The 17,948-nt window shown below is 47.4% G+C and overlaps 1 protein-coding gene across 1 annotated transcript in view; it reads right to left on the bottom strand.

The window, feature by feature from the left end:
- The window catches only part of LOC141094191 (uncharacterized), a 77,845-nt gene extending 60,469 nt beyond the window's left edge, over positions 1-17,376 (bottom strand). The window contains exon 1 of the mRNA XM_073579952.1: positions 17,256-17,376. The gene's annotated coding sequence lies outside the window, so the exon portion shown is untranslated. The remainder of the gene's footprint in view (positions 1-17,255) is intronic.
- Positions 17,377-17,948: the final 572 nt, after the last annotated feature.

Raw genomic sequence — 17,948 nt, 5'->3', positions numbered from 1 at the left:
TCCACCCAACATACACTCACTGGCCACTTTATTAGGTACACCATGCTAGTAAGGGGTTGGACCCCCTTTTGCCTTCAGAACTGCCTCAATTCTTCGTGGCAGAGATTCAACAAGGTGCTGGAAGCATTCCTCAGAGATTTTGGACCATATTGACATGATGGCATCACACAGTTGGCGCAGATTTGTCGGCTGCACATCCCTGATGCGAATCTCCCGTTCCACCACATCCCAAAGATGCTCTATTGGATTGAGATCTGGTGACTGAGGAGGCCATTTGAGTACAGTAAACTCATTGTCATGTTCAAGAAACCAATCTGAGATGATTCGAGCTTTATGACATGGCGCATTATCCTGCTGAAAGTAGCCATCAGATGTTGGGTACATTGTGGTCATAAAGGGATGGACATGGTCAGCAACAATACTCAGGTAGGCTGTGGCGTTGCAACGATGCTCAATTGGTACCAAGGGGCCCAAAGAGTGCCCAGAGAAAATTCCCCACACCATGACACCACCACCACCAGCCTGAACCGTTGATACAAGGCAGGATGGATCCATGCTTTCATGTTGTTTACGCCAAATTCTGACCCTACCATCCGAATGTCGCAGCAGAAATCGAGACTCATCAGACCAGGCAACGTTTTTCCAATCTTCTACTGTCCAATTTCGATGAGCTTGTGCAAATTGTAGCCTCAGTTTCCTGTTCTTAGCTGAGAGGAGTGGTACCCAGTGTGGTCTTCTGCTGCTGTAGCCCATCTGCCTCAAAGTTCGACGCACTGTGCGTTCAGAGATGCTCTTCTGCCTACCTTGGTTGTAACGGGTGGCAATTTGAGTCACTGTTGCCTTTCTATCAGCTCGAACCAGTCTGCCCATTCTCCTCTGACCTCTGGCATCAACATGGCATTTCCGGCCACAGAACTGCCGCTCACTGGATTTTTTTTCTTTTTCGGACCATTCTCTGTAAACCCTAGAGATGGTTGTGCGTGAAAATCCCAGTAGATCAGCAGTTTCTGAAATTCTCAGACCAGCCCTTCTGGCACCAACAATCATGCCACGTTCAAAGGCACTCAAATCACCTTTCTTCCCCATACTGATGCTCGGTTTGAACTGCAGGAGATTGTCTTGACCATGTCTACATGCCTAAATGCACTGAGTTGCCGCCATGTGATTGGCTGATTAGAAATTAAGTCTTAACACACAGTTGGACAGGTGTACCTAATAAAGTGGCCAGTGAGTGTAGTTGGGCGATTTTACCCCAAATGGCCGAGTATTAAAAATACGAGGGCCCCCCCAAACACCACAGCCATTTCTCAATCATATTCTGAATACCCACATTAAAAATGTCTAGACCCACATCAGAAAGATGCACACCATCCGATCTGTAAAGGCCAGCTGTGAAACCTTCTAAGTCAATATGGCGATATGAAAAATCACCCAAATTAATAAAAAATTTTGCCATTTCCCGATTTACCCGTTTCCTTATTTTTTCCAAAAAGGCAAACTGGGTACCACTCCAGGCCAATCTCGGAACAATTTCGGAAAAATCAATGATGAATCAGGAAAAATGTTCTTTATTAAGGCAAAATCCCTGCGGAAATTAGCTAATAACTCCAATGTTTTAATCTTTCCTAAATCATTACCTCCAATATGAACAATTATGAAATCAGGATATGGGTGCGTCAACAGCATGCTTTTTAAGCTGGCCACTAAATTTGAAAATTTCAGACCTCTTACACCATACCAAAATGTTAACCATGTCATACTTAAAAGATAGGTTCTCTGTGTAGCTTCTGCAAGCTGCTCTCCTCTGCGCCCAATGTATAAATGAGTGACCTACCAGCCAAATGACCATTGGGCCTAGAATTGGAGAGAAACAATATAAATTAATTATAATAAATTGGGACGGATATACAACTGATATCGGTTCGACGCCCATCTACCAATCTTACAGATACTTTTTCTCTTGAGGCCTGCTCTTGCTGCCTCGGTTGCAGCCCCGATACGAAAGGAATGTGATGAAAAATTAGAGCTATCCAACTGTAATTTGACTATACATTTTTTTAATATGGCATTAAACTGAAACTTAGTGGCAGGAGAACCATCTTCATGTAAAAATAACAAACCGGGAGTTTACCCCCGTAAAGAAAGCCAGTTAAACAAATTAGTGACAGGGCATACAGACGAACCCTGTAAAGATCGCAACTTCAAAACACACCCCTTACCCAGCTGATCCATTTTAGACCTATTGATAAACAGTATAGCCTGAGCATCGGATAAACTAACATCATTTCTACACAAACCGGAGGTGTTGGACCGACTATGAGACAGCAATTCGCTAATCCTAAGAGCTGCAAAGAAACAAGTAACAAAAGCTGCCCGAAATAAATACAACTCAAAATTATTAAAACAAACTTCGTATAACACCGACCATAACCTCTCTAATAGATTTACCGATATAGGCCTGCGGCTATCAGGCACAGACCAACCTTTTTTTACAACCTTTTAAAGCTTGTCGAACCGAAAAAAGGCTTAATAAAGACTCTTCGCTAGAGTTGAGCGACTTGGTTTTTTAGGGTCGAGTTTCGTTTCGTGAAACCCGACTTTTCCAAAAGTCGGGTCGAGCAAGATCATCCGATTATAGGGAAAAGTCAGGGTCGTCCCGAAACACGAAACCCAATGTAAGTCAATGGGGAATAAAAGTCGGCAGTGAGAGGAGGACAGGAAACACACCTACAGTGCCCATTTGAATGCCAAAAGCATCAATTCTTCTTACTTAAGCTTGTCAACCTTAATTAACTTCATAATACAAGTTATGCACTGAAAAATGGGGGTTATTTGGCTAAAGTTGTGGGGGGAGGGCTGGCTGCAGGTTTTCATGTGCCCTGGGCGAAAGAGCGCCCCTTTAACACATACCACAACTCATCATGCTCCGATACGGCAGAGAAATAGCGGTATAGTACAATGAAAAATACCTCACTTTTTACATCTCATGACGAGGCCCATCTATTTCTCCATACAGAATCATTGGTCCCATATGACTTCAGATTTTGTATTAGTCTAGCCTGATGAAGAGACCTGAGTAGTCTCGAAAGCTTGCAATGTATTACCATCTTTTCAGTTAGCCATTAAAAGGTATCAACTACTGAGGACTCTCAATCCTGAATATTTTGGTCCCATATAATGTTTGAAACAGTATATGATGAGCTCCACATAATGCTACAGTATATGTTGGTCCCCATGGATGAAGCTCCACTGTCTTATGGGCCCAAATAATGCTCCAAACATAATGGGCCCCATTTCTAATGCTCTAGTGTATAATGGGCCCTGTAAATGCTGCTCCAGTGTCTGATGTCCACCTTTGGAATGTTCCAGTGTATGGTGGGCCCCATCTATCATTCTCCAGAGTATAGTGCTCCCCAAAAATTGCTGTCCCAACATTGAAAACAATCAAATAAGTCTCCTCGCTAGGGAATCCCTGTACTTGTCTGGACTCCTCGTCGTCCCCATCTTCCATCTCACTGCACAGTATTTCAACTTTGCAAGTGCTGTGATCCTGAGCAAGCAGGGGGGGCCCACTCGTTGGCGACGGCACTGGCACAGGGCCACTGATAGTACGGTGGTGTGTCTGATGGCGGGTGGGCCGAACCTGCACTTTCATCTGCAGCTTCCTCTTTGTCACCGTGTAAGATGGAACTGTATATGGGAAGGGTAACCTGAGTTTCATCAGGGTCAGATTCAGGTTGTGTAGCGTGCGAGGGGTATGTAGTGGTCTGGGTCAATGTACCAGCAGATTCATCGAGCAGTGGCTGGGCATCAGTGCACTTGTGTCGCCCCCAGGAGTACGGTCGCCACAGTGGCATTACCTTCTTCCTAGGGAGTGTGATGTCATGCTTGGGAGCAACGAACAATCTCTCTAGCAGGTTAACTGATTGGGCGGCGTTATTCCCACGAGTCATGACCCTCCAAACAGCGTTCATGAAGGCAAAGTGTTTATTTTACGTGGGCAGTATGGTTGCAAAGCTGAACCTTAAAGGAATGTCCAGAAGGGCACCACCAGGAGTGGAGCCTACGGTTAAATTCGACTCCACCTGGGAAACCTCAACCATGCCAGCTAAAGAACAGATGCACACATTGCAAGCTTAATTCCGTTAACGAACGAGACTCCGTCATGCCCCGCGGTCTGAGTCCGGCTTACTAGAGGGACACGTGAGGCTCTGGCACATGAGATTGGCCAATAACTGGTGTGTCATGCCCTTACATGTCCGTGGCTGCATGTGCGCTACACTGAAAAGGCCAGCGTTTGTCGCTTACAGGTGCAGATAACCCGCTGAACAACGTTAGTGATGGGGATCACTGATGACAATTATTACCCGCAAACAATGATTTCCCAGTAAGTGCAGGTCAACCGCAGTTCCGGAATTAGGCCTAACCTTCATTCCTGAAAAAATGAAAAACTTACGTGTGCAAACCACAGGTGCTGTAGCTTGCTTAACAGCTCGCCAGCCGTTCTCACGCCCAGTATGGATTACACGTGATTGCACAAAGGTGAGAAAGGGTACCGTATCCCCGGATAACATGTATGGATAGCGTACACATTCAAAATATATGTCTATACATCAGGAGGCAGGCTCAGATGGTGTTAGGCCCAGTATGGATTGCACGTGATTGCACAAAGGTTAGAAAGGGTACCGTTTCCCGGATAACATGTATGGATAGCGTACACATTCAAAATATATGTCTATACATCAGGAGGCAGGCTAAGATGGTGTTAGGCCCAGTATGGATTGCACGTGATTGCACAAAGGTTAGAAAGGGTACCGTATCCCCAGATAACATGTATGGATAGCGTACACATTCAAAATATATGTCTATACATCAGGAGGCAGGCTCAGACGGTGTCAGGCACAGTATGGATTGCACGTGATTGCACAAAGGTTAGAAAGGGTACCGTATCCCCAGATAACATGTATGGGTAGCGTACACATTCAAAATATATGTCTCAGGAGGCAGGCTCAGACGGTGTTAGGCCCAGTATGGATTGCACGTGATTGCACAAAGGTTAGAAAGGGTACCGTATCCCCGGATAACATGTATGGATAGCGTACACATTCAAAATATATGTCTATACATCAGGAGGCAGGCTCAGACGGTGTCAGGCACAGTATGGATTTGACGGCCCAGACTACACAGCGGAGGAGCAGGGAGAGGTAAAGATTGCAAATGCTGGGGCCCTGCCCAAGCAAGGGGGGCCCACTCGTGGGCGTCGGTACTGGCACTGGGCCCCTCATAGTACGGTGGTGTGTCTGACGGCGGGTGTGCACCACCACCGTCAGAGACACTTGATTGTACTAAGAAGGACCCTGTGCCAGTGCCCGCGCCCAAGAGTCGGCCTACCCACCTGTCCAGGGCAACGGCACTCGCACGGTGTCGTGCGCTAGGTGGTGTGCGCTAGGTGGTGACCCCGGCCATGGGGGGGAGGCAGCACAGTTAGGGAGTTTTAGAAAGTGGCATATGTTGATGTTGGACATTCAGCTGATGCAAAAGGTGAAATAGGTCAAGTCCCAGGAAGAGGTGGACCAAAGCAAGCCATTATTCTGTCACCCTATGTGTCATCAGGGGAAGGTGGGACAAAATCCTTGGAAACCCATGCGTGGTTCATTTTAATGAAGGTTAGATCATCCACATTTTGGGTTGACAGACGGGTCCTTTTTTCTGTCAGGATTGATCCAGCTGCACTGAAGACTCTTTCCGATAGCACACTTGCAGCTGGGCAAGCGAGCTCCTGTAAGGCATATTGTGCCAATTCAGGCCAGGTGTCCAGTTTAGCGGCCCAATAGTCAAAGGGGAATGACCTGTGTGGGAGAACATCGATATGGGAGGAAAAGTAGTTTGTAACCATAGTTGACAACTGCTGTCTCCTGTCACTTTCCATCGATGCAGTATTACCAGTTGTGTGAGCGGTACTTGAAAAATCAGTCCACAACATTGTCATGAAACCCCTGTCTCCAACGCCACTTCTGCTGTGTGCACCACGAACACCTCTGCCAAGCTGCCCCCGGCCCGTACGGCTCGTGTGAGAACCATCACCGCTGCTGTGTGCTGGGAATGCCTCAAGCAACCGATTTACCAGAGTTGCTTGTTTATTAGCCAATATTAGGTCAAGGTTCTCCTGTGGCATGATGTTTTGTAATTTGCCTTTATAGCGTGGATCCAGGATGCTGGCCAACCAGTAGTCGTCATCGTTCATCATTTTGGCAATGCGTGGGTCCCTTTTTAGGATCTGCAAGGCATAATCTGACATGTGGGCCAATGTTCCCGGTGTCAATGATGCACTGCGAATGCTGGTTGGAGGAGCACTTTCTGGCAAATCCACATCCCTCCAGTCACGCACAAACCCTGTACCAGACCTTGCCACGCCAACATTTTCACTTGCCCCACGAGATGCATCCTCCTCCCCTAAGTAATCATCCCCATCATCCTCCTCCTCCTCCTCTTCTTCCTCCACCTCGTCCAGGAGAGGTCCCTGAGCAGACAATGGCTGAATGTCATCAAGGATTCCCTCCTCCTCTTCCTCCTCATCAACATTGGCTGCAGAAGCCTGCTCCTTAAGGTGCGTCAAAGTTTGCATGAGCAGACGCATAAGTGGGATGCTCATGCTTAGGATGGCGTCGTCTGCACTTACCAGCCGTGTGCATTCCTCAAAACACTGAAGGACTTTACAGAGGTCTTTCAGCTTCGACCACTGCACACCGGTCAACTCCATGTCTGCTCTAAAAGTGCCTGGCCGTGTATCCTCCCACAAATGCATTATGGCCTGCCACTGCTCGCACAGCCGCTCCACCATGTGCAGGGTGGAGTTCCACCTTGTTGCAATGTCGATAATGAGGCGGTGGTTGGGAAGGTGGAGCAATCGCTGCAGCTTCTGCATACGAACGGAGTGTACAGGCGACCGGCGGATGTGCGCGCACAGTCTTCGCACCTTCTGGAGCAGGGCTGTTAACTCCGGATAATTTTTGAGGAAGCACTGCACCACCAGGTTCAAGGTGTGAGCCAAGCAAGGTATGTGGCTGAGTTTCGAAAGGGCTATGGCTGCCACAAAATTACGCCCGTTATCACTAACTACCTTGCCTGCCTCAAGATGTACACTGCCCAGCCATGACTCAGTTTGTCGCTTCAAGTACTCGGCCAGCACCTCGGCGGTGTGTCTGTCGCCCAAACACATCATCAGCAACACTGCCTGCTGACGCTTTCCACTAGCTGCTCGATAGGGGGACACCTCGTGTGCAACAGTGGCAGCTGCAGATGGAGTGCTCGTACGACTGCGCTCTGTGGATGAGCTTTCGCTTCTGGAGGAGGGTCGAACGCCTACAGCCAACTGTTTCCTATACCGTGGGCTAGGCAGCACTGTCCCACCACCGCTGTCCCCTGTGGACCCTGCATCCACCACATTAACCCAGTGCGCAGTGATGGACACGTAACGGCCCTGGCCATGCCGACTGGACCATGCATCAGTTGTGAGGTGCACCTTTCCGCTCACTGACTGCTTGAGTGCATGGACAATGCGGTCTTTCACATGATGGTGGAGGGCTGGGATGGCTTTGCGAGAGAAGAAGTGGCGACTGGGTAGGTCATAGCGTGGTACTGCATAGGCCATGAGTTTGCGGAAAGCTGCGCTTTCCACCAACCGAAAGGGCATCATCTCAAACGAGATTAGTTTGGCAATGTGGGCGTTCAAACCCAGTGTACGCGGATGAGAGACTGAGTACTTTCTTGACCTACTCATAGTGTCTGGGAGGGTGAGCTGGACTTGAGAGCTGCATATGGTGGAAGTAGCGGTGGACAGGGCGGACTGAGAGAGGGTTGATGATGGTGATGGAGTTGGGGAGATTCCCTAACTGCTGTGGCCTTGCAACGACACCTCAACATTTGCTGCTGTGCTAACCGGTGGGCTTACAGTGGGGGAAACAATGTAGCGTTGCTGACTACCTTCTTTGTGATCACTTGAGGTTTGGTGTTGTGTCCACGCTTGCAAGTGCATGCTGGTTAAATGTCTAAGCATGCAACTGGTATTCAAATTTTTCAGATTTTTCCCTCGGCTAAAGGTCTTTGCGCACTTCTTACAGATAACCTTGGCCTGATCATGAGGATTTTGTTCAAAAAAGTGCCACACTGCACTCTTCCTACTTTGGCAGACATTTTGCGGCCTAGCACGCTGTGATATTTTGACCCTCTGGACAAGCTGTCCAGCAACTCTTTTGATTATTGGAACCTGTCTTTGGAGTGCTCCGGGCCTGCCAGATAACAGCTGTTGCGATGTCGATGTCTGCTGTGGATGCTCCTCATCTGAGCTATTGGAAGCAGCACCCTCTTCCCCCAATGGATGCCAATCTGGGTCAACAGCTGGGTCATCCATCACCTCCTCTTCTATGTCATGTGCACCTTCCTCTGTGTCACCGTGTATGGTGGTATAGTGTGCGGGAAGGGGCACCTGAGTCTCATCAGGGTCAGAATCTGGCTCTGTACACTGCGAGGACAATGTAGTGCTCTGAGTGAATGTACCAGCAGAATCATCCATCAGCGGCTGTGCATCAGTGCACTCCATGTCAGATTCATCTTGGCCTGGGTAATTCACCATTTCACTTGATAATCCAGGCATGGTATGTGAAAACAGCTCCATGGAGTAATCAGTAGTATGGCCTGCGTCATCCTTCAATCTTGGTTGGGGTGAAGGACACAAGGACAGGTGTGGTTCATGAACATGAGCCTCCAATGACGACTCAGTGCTTTTACTTTTTACAACTGAAGAAGAGGAGGCGATAGAGCTGGAGGCTGAGTCAGCAATGTAAGACAAAACTTTTTCCTGATGCTCTGGCTTTAAAAGCGGTTTGCCAACTCCTAGAAAACTAAGCCTTCGAAGCCTTATGGAGCCAGACGATGACGCAGGCTCAACACCTCCTGCATTCGGTCCTATTTTGCTCTTGCCACTACCATCAGATCCACCACCAACACCATCATTACCAGCTGCCAACCCCCGCCCAATTCCACGGCCTCTTCCACCAGCCTTCCTCATTTTTGGTAAAAATGTAGACAAAATCCAACAAACTATATAGTAATGTAAAACAAGGTACAAGGTGTCTATAGGACAGGGGAGATTTTGAATTTCTGCTCACACTAGTGGACACTGGACACTTTTGGATTGTGTGAGGCCCAATGAATATCTGAGCGCTATGTGACAGGCTCAATGGCACAGCTGTGACAAAAGTGACGAGAGGATAAGGGAGATTTTGAATTTCTGCAGACACTGGAAACTTTTGGATTGTGTGAGGCCCACTGATATCTGAGCGCTATGTCACAGGCTCGATGGCACAGCTGTGACAAAAGTGACTAGAGGATAAGTGAGATTTTGAATTTCAGCAGACACTTGTGGACACTGGACACTTTTGGATTGTGTGAGGCCCAATGAATATCTGAGCGCTATGTGACAGGCTCGATGGCACAGCTGTGACAAAAGTGACGAGAGGATAAGGGAAATTTTGAATTTCTGCAGACACTTGTGGACACTGGACACTTTTGGATTGTGTGAGGCCCACTGATATCTGAGCGCTATGTGACAGGCTCGATGGCACAGCTGTGACCAAAGTGACTAGAGGAAAAGGGAGATTTTGAATTTCAGCAGACACTTGTGGACACTGGACACTTTTGGATTGTGTGAGGCCCACTGATATCTGAGCGCTATGTCACAGGCTCGATGGCACAGCTGTGACAAAAGTGACTAGAGGATAAGGGAGATTTTGAATTTCAGCAGACACTTGTGGACACTGGACACTTTTGGATTGTGTGAGGCCCAATGAATATCTGAGCGCTATGTGACAGGCTCGATGGCACAGCTGTGACCAAAGTGACTAGAGGATAAGTGAGATTTTGAATTTCAGCAGACAGTTGTGGACACTGGACACTTTTGGATTGTGTGAGGCCCAATGAATATCTGAGTGCTATGTGACAGGCTCGATGGCACAGCTGTGACAAAAGTGACGAGAGGATAAGGGAGATTTTGAATTTCAGCAGACACTTGTGGACACTGGACACTTTTGGATTGTGTGAGGCCCAATGAATATCTGAGCGCTATGTCACAGGCAGAAATTGGCTAGTGTATCACAAACTACAAGGTGTATGTAGAATTGGGCAGAATAGGAATCGCCCTAGAGTGCAGGTCTGTAAGAATGGAACATGTCCTCGTTTTATTCTCACAGAGTGACACACAGATAGCTTCACTGTGGCCGTGATAACAGCCGTTACACGGTACTGTGTGAGGAGCGTACACCGCTGTATGGTGTGAGAAAATGCACGCTCAGTACCTCAGCAGGACAAAAAAAAACAAAATTGGGATTGCTTTTAAAAAAGCAGTTTGCGGAGCAGTGGGTAAACAGCAATGCAGGAATGTCAGGAAGCCTTAGAAGGCAGCCCAACAACCAACACCACTGATACACCACTATATAGCCTCCCCTTTGATGTGTTGTACAGGCAAAATCGCTAGCAGCAGAAGCAGTTTTTGGTGTCTTCTTCCCTGCCTAACGCTCTCCCTACAAAATCAGCAGCAGCTCTCTCTATTCTGAGATCAGCATGAGTAACATGGCGGTCGGCGTGCATGCCCTTTTATACCCCCTGTGACGCCCCCCAAAGCAAGCCAATCACTTGCATGTCCTTCTGAAAGATGGTGGTGACCCGTGCCTATGTCATCACGCTGCCCACAGTGTCCATGGATCCTGATTGGCTGAAAAAGAGCGCAAAACAAACTTTTGAAACGCGACTTTGGCGCGCAAGTCGCCGACCTCGTGGCCGACCTCATCCTAGGGTCGGGTTTCGTTTCATGAAACCCGACTTTGCCAAAAGTCGGCGACTTTTGAAATTTTTCGACTCGTTTCGATCAACTCTACTCTTCGCCATACAATTTTAAGAAAAAAGAGACCCCACACAACGATTTATACAAAAAAGTGTAACGATAACCTAAACCTATGTAAAAATTCAAAAAACCAAGTGCTGTAGTAACATCACACTTATAAGGAAGCAGATTCCTGGCAACACAAAATTGATTCCATGTAAGCCAAGCAGCCGAGTATGCTCTCCATGTCCCTGGCGCAAGGGAATTTCTAATAGATTCGAACACTAATTCAAAACTGCCTCCCATAATTGGGACGGGCAGACAGTCGGTAGGGGATCCATTTCTTTTGTACTTTTCTTGAAATCCTCTAATCGCTGAGAAGAGAGATGAAAAACAAAAGCATTACTGTACTCCGGGGAAAAGCGAGCTTTCAACCAAATGTTCCACTTCAAACACAAAAGGACTAATTTCCGTAAAACACCGCCTAAAAACCTGCATTTCACCGCCAATGTGTTTAAAGCAAAAACCATACCTTGGCAACTAGATACGAACATAACCCTCCTATTCGCTAACTCCTCCCCCCAAATATGCAGTGAAACAAAAACTGTAAAGAGCTCCAAGAAAACCTGTTTGTCTAACAAACCTTGAGCAGACCAAGACGAGGGCCACGAAGAAAAACACCAGTGCGTTTGAAAAGTTGTACCAAAATCAACCTCACTAGTTATCCCAGTAAACCACAATAAATCCTGAGACGATACAAAATCTTGTTGAATGCAACTAATGCCATTAAAACTTCGTAAAAATTCATCCCAAATTCTTAAATCCATTTTCATCTCCCACGAAATTCTGATATGTGACCCAGAGCACCTAACACCTCTAGTTGCATCATACAAACGCCTAGAAAAGACCCTCCCCATTGGTAAAATTCTTAGTGCAAAGTTCAAACAACCCAACAGAGATTGAAGCTCTCGAAGGGTACATTTCTTTCTCACTAAAAAACCCGCAATACAATGCCTCAACTTCACAATCTTTTGGCAAGGGAGTCTCAATTCTATTTTCTCTGAGTCTAACACAATCCCTAAAAACTCAAGCTCTTTACAAGGGGCGACTGTTTTGTCATGGGCTAACGGGACCCCAAACAATTCCATCAAACTCAAAAATTTATTCAATAACCTCAAACAATGACCCGGCCCACCCACAAACAAAAAATCATCCAGATAATGTAACACACCCCCTTCTAAAAACCCATCCTGAACCGCCCAATGCAAAAACGTGGAAAATGACTCAAAATAAAAACATGACAACGAAAATCCCATAGGAAGACACCTATCAAAATAGAACGAACCTTCAAAACAGAAACCCAAAGAATTAAAACCCAAAGGGTTAATTGGTAAAAGCCGAAAAGCAGACTTGATGTCTGATTTAGCCATGAAACAATCACGGCCAAACTTCCGCAACAAATCCACCGCCTGATCAAATGACGTGTAATTCACCGAAGAAGCATTGGGATCAATAGCATCATTCAGTGAGCTATCTGTTGGATACAAGTGATGTATGATCCTAAAAGAATTAATCTCCTTCTTGGGTACAACTCCCAAAGGTGATATCCTAAAATTAGTAAATGGAGGAAATTCAAAAGGACCAGACACTCTGCCTAACAACAGTTCCTTTTCAATGTGTGCCCTGACTACCTCCCTGTGACAATCTACTGATTTTAAGTTCTTTGTTACAGTACAACCTATACCTTCAAAAGAAGGCACAGGAAAACCCGACTGAAAACCTTTATGTACCAGCGCCGCTTTCAGCCTGTCTGGAAAACGGCCTAGCCAGGGAAGCATTCTTTCCAGGCTCACTGGAGTCTGAGCCTTTGAAAAACTGCTCCCTAAAACCAGATGACTGTACTGTGGACTAGAGTTGAGCGACTTTGGTCGGATCGGGTTTCGTGAAACCCGAATGAAACAAAATAAGTTTCAGATGAAACTCGTCCGACTAGAGCAAAACAAAGTCGGAGTTTCGTCCGAAACCCGACCCCAATGCAAGTCAATGGGAAATAAAAGTCGGACGAAACTCCGACTTTTTTTGCTCTAGTCGGACGAGTTTCATCTGAAACTTATTTTGTTTCATTTGGGTTTCACGAAACCCGATCCGACCAAAGTCGCTCAACTCTACTGTGGACTGACCATGCTTTTTAAAACATTTAAACAAGGGATGGGCCCCACCACAATACGAGCACTCGTGGCGAAAGCGACATTTATTCTGCCACTTGCACGAGGACTCATTAAATGCAAAGCACACCCCCTTCTTCGCAATGACATTCACTTGCGGCCTATGGGGGTTCTGTCGCTGCGGTAGCATTAAATTCAGCCACAACCCCACATCTTTCCCACCCCACCTGACAGAAGGGTGAACAGCCAATTTTTGTCTGAAGAATTTGTCATAATTCAGCCAGGCTAAACCGCCGAAATTAAGATAAGCCTCCAGAATACAGTCTTGGTGTTGGAAGAAACCTGAACACAATTTTGGAAACTTTTCCCCTAAAACTGCCGCATAAATGGAGACGGCCTGCAACCATGAATAAAATGATTTAAAATTTTTCTTTCTATCTGATTCCTCCTGTTTTCCCTCAGGCCTCTCCATTTTATGATGCAGTTCCCTAGCGACCAGTAACAGAGAAAAAATATCCACATACTCTTGTTTCCATATCTTCTCTTTAATGGAAGCACTGAGATGAAAGCCCAAAGGGGAAACATCACATGTCAGTGCTTCTTTTAAATGGGGCTCAGCCACCCCAGGGAACCTGTCCTGGATAGACACTTCAGCAGCAGGCGCCTGAGGTACGACCTGTCCCCCAAGCAGCTCAGACAAAGTCCTAAAGACAATGTCATTTTAAAAAAGACATCAACAAACTGGAGCAAGTTCAGAAAAGAGCGACCAGAATGGTGACCGGTCTGCAAACCCTGTCTTATGAGGAAAGGTTGCAGGATTTGGGAATGTTTAGTTTGCAAAAGAGAAGACTGAGAGGAGACTTAATAGCTGTCTACAAATATCTAAAGGGCTGTCACATTGTAGAAGGATCAACTTTATTCTCATTTGCACAAGGAAAGACTAGAAGCAATGGGATGAAACTGAATGGGAGGAGACACAGATTAGATATTAGAAAAAACTTTTTGACAGTTAGAGTGATCAATGAGTGGAACAGGCTGCCACGAGAAGTGGTGAGTTCTCCTTCAATGGAAGTCTTCAAACAGAGGCTGGACAGACATCTGACTGGGATGATTTAGCGAATCCTGCTTTGAGCAGGGGGTTGGACCAGATGGCCCAGGAGGTCTCTTCCAACTCTACGATTCTATGATTCTATGTCCTTAACACAATCACTACCCACAATAAGTGCTCCAGCATGGGGGCTCTCACCATGTCCTTCGTTCCTGGATCCATCCATCGTGTCGTGCAGGGGGTGCCGACCGCCACTTGCCTCGACGTCCTCTTCTGACTCCTCCGATGTGTTCCATACCTGTGTCGCCGCCGCCAAAACCCCAGCAGAGCTCTTTTGCAATGGGGCTGACGGCGCGTGCAGGCCTGTGAGCAGCGCCGCGTTCGCGTTGTGCCTGGCCACAGCAGCTGATGCGGCATACCCGGCGGCGACTTCCGGGATAATCGCCTGCCGGGCATTCTGTGAATCGTGTGCCGATGACGTGGCCAAGCCTCGTAGGCTTCGTGTGCGATCTCGCGATGTCACGATCCCTCCTCTCGCTGACACTCCTGCCTCTCGAGATGCTTCTGGCGCTTTCCTCCCGGAGCTGCGCCGACCACAAGCAGACGCCAACCTCTTCCTCCCTACACTGAACCGTTGGGAACAGGATTCAGGCGGTGAGTATACTTCGTTCTTCTTCTTCTTCTTCTTCCGCAGGGACCTCCGGACATCTTCTCCATCACCGGACTGCAGCAGCTCTTCCATCTGCGCAGAAACCTCAGCGGGAGCCGGAGCTGGAACCAGCGGTACTTCAGCGGCTTCATTCACCGGCGCCAGACACTTCCTCAACCACTCCTCGCCGTCTGCTGCGCCGACCCGGGCCATCATCTGCTCCAGTAGGGACTCCATCTGGATTCTTCTTGCTTCACAACTGTCACTGGCACAGTTGACCCACAGCTGGCTCCTTATAAAGGTAAGGCTCCTGCGCTTTTTCTTTCTCCACCAATAGCATAAATCAAAAATGGGCGCGCAACAGGCTGTCCAATCACACAGCCTGCTCGCGTTACTCACTGAGGGCAGATTAACCCCAAAATTAATCTTCCATAGCTACACCATTAAACACAACGCACCAGGCTGACCAATCACAGCAGCCTGCTCGTGTTACCACATGAAGGGCATTAACCCTTAAATGCCCACACTGACTTCAGCACTGCCAAATAGCACAAGCTATTAAACAAACCACATAAAATTAAACATTGAGGGGCCCATGCCACCATGTAATCACCATGCTATCCGCTGCTGGTGATTATACATTTCTGTCACAAAATGGTCAGAAGGATCCGTAGTGCTGCTCTTGCCCGCTGTGCAAATGCGGGTGCAGCGCAGAGTCCAATGCTGCCGTCCAGCAGCGTTAGTCGTGCAGCTGGGGGACGAACTCTCAGTTCGCTTCTGCGTGGCCGTCAGCGTATTAATCTGGCTGACACCCGCACACAAGAGTCCGTCCAGAAATGGATGACAGCCACACCATCTTCCCAGTCTGTAGCTTCGCAGTCTGCTGCCTCGTCTCAGTCTGCTGTATCACAAGAACACCCCTCTGCAGTGGCGCCCCCTGTTTCTGTGGTACGAGAAACAGACTTTCAGTGGAGCTGTTTTCCCACACAGTTCCTACATCTCCTCGTCTGCACAACCTATTACCCAGCAGTTTGGGTGCAGATGATGATGGTGATCTACTGAGAGATGCCCAAACCTGGGATTTATTTGAGGAGGTGGCGCAAGTTGTTGCAGGGCCTGCAGCAGAATCCTCACTGCTCAGACCACTCATCATGGACACTGATGATGAGGACGACACTATGATCCCATATGCTGCATCACAGGGCCCCATAAGTGCTCATTTGCCTGTAGTACGTTCGGATGAGTCACCTGAATCTGCTGCGGCTGATGATGACGAGGTTTTGGACCCAACATGGCGTGAAGCCACGGTGTCCCCAAATCAAACCTCTGATGAGGAGGGGCGTGGAGCAGAGGAGACTCTAGCTTCTCCACAGCAGGCTAGTAGTGATCCTCCCATAGACACTACGCCAACAGCAGCACCATTGCCTGTGAGTCTCCGCAGTGAACCCCGAGCTGCATCTTATGGGCGCAACAAATCCTCTTTGGCGTGGGATTTCTTTAGGCTGGCCGACGGGAGTACTGATGTCATATGTAAGATATGCAGTAATCGCTAAAGTCGTGGCGCAAACCGCTCGAATCTGACATCAAGTGTACTGACCCGGCATTTGCAACACAAACACGTTATTGTGTGGCAAAGCCATCTGGAAAAATGCGGACACACAGTGCCAGCAGCTACCACCTCTACCTCACAGAGGCGCGCTATTGGCACTGCTACATCTGTGCTAAGCGCTGCTGTTGGTGCTGCTGGAAATGTGGGCCCGTACGTCGGTCAGCAGAGTGTGACGCAAGCGTGTGCGTGACACTGGCTCCACAGTGTCTACTGGCAGCGTCTTGTCAGACACCACTCACACGACATCACAGGAAACCCTGCAGACCTCTGTTTCCGAAATGTGGGCACGCAAGTCTCCCTGGCCAAATAGCAACCCTAAGGCCCAGAGTCTGATGTTTGCAATCACTAAATATATATAAACTTGGCACACACCAAAGGTTTCTGATGCAGAAAGGTGATTTTTAATTATACAACAGTACATACATACACAGACGTTTCGGTCTAGGACCTTCATCAATGTACTGTGAAATATAAATAAAGATGAAAATAATACAATTAAAAAAGAAAGTATATACAACAATATATGGGTTTTCTAGGTAAATACTCTTGAAAAAATGCTGAGACATCGGTCACATTATCGCACATAATAGATATTGGCAGAGAGTAATAAATAATCATGAAGAACAAGATCAACATAGAAAAGAACACACGTACCGATATATTGTACTGTGAGATTCTTAGTGACTGGGCTTTGTGAGATAGACCTGGGAGAGGATAAAGGTGCTATAATAGCCAATATAACTTAGTAAGTGATGAGATGGTTTGTGTTACCTAAGTTACATACCAATCCTGTGAGGAGGCACATGAAGCCGTCCCACTGCTGAAGGCAAAGAATAGCGCTAGAGTAATACTACAGTGACGTGACATGAAGTCACAAAATCTGTCTATAAGAGGCATAAAACTCTTACCGTGGTGATTTGTGGAGTGTGGACGCAGTATCCGCCGCGAATCCCAAGTGCTGCAAAGTGTGAGAGTGGCAGGGTTATATAACCCTGTGAATTATGAGCCCTGGTTGGGGGCGCGCCACCGGAAGTCAGTGGGCGTGTATTAGACACGTCGGACGCCGAGAGAGACATGGAGGGGGCGTGTCAGCAGGGAGCACTGGGAGTCAGTGTACTACTGCCTGTCAGGCTGGCTTACAGGGCAGAGCATTCGTGAACTATCCTGAGTTAACTACCGCAGCGCCGACATCATAGGTGCCAGTGGTGAAGATAGTGGGTATTCAGTGCTTTGAGGGTGACGATTCAAACAATCACAGTTGTTGGTTCTGTAAATGAGACACAATTAGATTAGTATCCATGACATTCAATGTACAGTGGCATTCAAGAGTACATTATTTATAGCATTAACCCAGTAGTGACATTGTAGAGGAAAAAGAGGGGGGGAGGAGGGGGTAAACGTATCAGATGGTGTCAGACATTATACTTGTAAGAAGGCCTGTGAATCATAGTCTTTATTTAACCCCTTGGGTGTCAGGGTATTGAGTTCGTGAATCCAAAAAGCCTCTCTCCTTTTTAATATGTTAATGCGGTTGCCTCCTCTGTGTGAGGTGTGAACCTGCTCAATGACTTGAAATTTTAATTGAGCGATGGTGTGGCCCG

Source organism: Dendrobates tinctorius, unplaced genomic scaffold, assembly GCF_039654945.1.
Source record: "Dendrobates tinctorius isolate UK_male_01 unplaced genomic scaffold, ASM3965494v1 ptg000063l, whole genome shotgun sequence".
NCBI classification, from domain to species: Eukaryota; Metazoa; Chordata; class Amphibia; order Anura; family Dendrobatidae; genus Dendrobates; species Dendrobates tinctorius.
This window is presented reverse-complemented; position numbering and strand designations above follow the sequence as displayed.